We start from the raw sequence: 1572 nt of genomic DNA, 5'->3' as shown, positions 1-1572 counted from the left end.
GGGAGTCGAACTGCAGTCGACTATATGGGAGTCCAGCAACATAGCCACTATGCCAACTACTGGCCCCCGTATTTTTCCTTCTTAACAGCCATCTTCTTTGCATCCTCTTGGGCAAGCTGCAGGTCAAACGTGTACTGCATGTCTTGGAGGTCTGTGTTTCATTCAGTGCCTTTCAACTGACCTTGTAAGTCCTTCAGTTTCATGTGGTAATGAACTTGGTCCTGGGCTCGAGGATATTGAGCACATCACACAGTGGATGATGGCATTACATAGCAGAGAGTTTCCGTGTCTGGAATCTTATGGGGTTTAAGCCCAAATTCCAAGTTCTTAACTTTTACTCTAAAAACTTCTTTATTAAAATTTTCATAAATACATTTTCCATTATACATCGCTATTTGTGGCTGATATTTCTGTAATTTCCGTACTAGAATACACAAAATCCTTCATGAAATTCTTTATTGGAAAGATCTTTGCTGCCTGGCATCCTTTCTATCATGTTGGTAAATCCTCTGCCATACTTCCCTGGTAACTTGTGATTATCCACGTGATTCAGTTGGACCTCCCTCAGGGCTGACAAAGACGACACTTCCAAAAATGGTTCCCAGGTCCAGGGTAATGATGCCCTTTGTAAGCAGCCATGAGTCCTGGGTTTATCCCAATAATCATAATGTCCAAGTTGAAGGTGAAAATGTCAGGGAGAGTATGGTCAAAAGTTTAGCTTCTGAAACACCATTAAAACACTCTACTTTTCTTTTCACTTTAAATGTGTCTGTAATTTTTTCTTGTTTTTCTTTTGATTTTGCCGATTTACCAGATTTTTATGACTCAGTGGTTTTTTTGGTTCCTCTGATTTGTGTTTTGTTTTGTTTTGTTTTTGTTCTGTTGTTCCAGGTTTCCTTTTCCTTCTATTTGGAGCCTCTTGTACAAGTTCCCAAGCAGGAGCTTCAGATGGCCCTTCTGCTGTCCCTGGATGTTCATTCCTAACTGCCATGTTAAGAGCTTTGGACATCATTTGTTCAAATGGAAATGTATAAAAACTCAAGTTTGCTAAAGGGAATAGCCACTGGTGTACTCAGCATCCATTACTTGTTGCCACACACTGGAGTCACTCCTCTGGCCAGGTGGCGAGCCACTGCTCTCTGGAGTGTGGAAGCACAGGCATAGTCACACGATGGTACCTGAGACCTGGACCCGATCGCTGGCAGTACCTGGATAGCAGTTGGCCTAAGCTCCTGCCCTGAGCCTCTGTTATCCACCAGAACATCACATTATTTTTAAGAGAGATTTCTTTCTATAGAGCGTGTGCACTAGTCAGAGAGAAAGAGACAGACACAGAGATAGAAAGTGAGAGGTAACCCACCAGGGGGATAGGTCACTGCACAATCCCTACTCCTCTATTCTCATCACAGGATTCTGGGAATGCACGGGCATGCATGCACATGTGTCCTGCATGAATTTCAAGCTGTAAGCAGGGGCCTCAAACTGCAGTCAACTATATGCAAGTCCAGCAATATAAACATTACAGCACTTGCTGGTCCCAAGAACAACATTATAATATGCATATGTAAATTT

At 42.6% G+C, this 1572-nt stretch overlaps 1 pseudogene; it reads right to left on the bottom strand.

The window, feature by feature from the left end:
• Window positions 1–56: 56 nt before the first annotated feature.
• Window positions 57–1083, bottom strand: LOC102503097 (G/T mismatch-specific thymine DNA glycosylase pseudogene; annotated as a pseudogene).
• Window positions 1084–1572: the final 489 nt, after the last annotated feature.

Source organism: Tupaia chinensis, unplaced genomic scaffold (assembly GCF_000334495.1).
Source record: "Tupaia chinensis unplaced genomic scaffold, TupChi_1.0 Scaffold144904_1, whole genome shotgun sequence".
Taxonomy (NCBI): Eukaryota; Metazoa; Chordata; class Mammalia; order Scandentia; family Tupaiidae; genus Tupaia; species Tupaia belangeri.
This window is presented reverse-complemented; position numbering and strand designations above follow the sequence as displayed.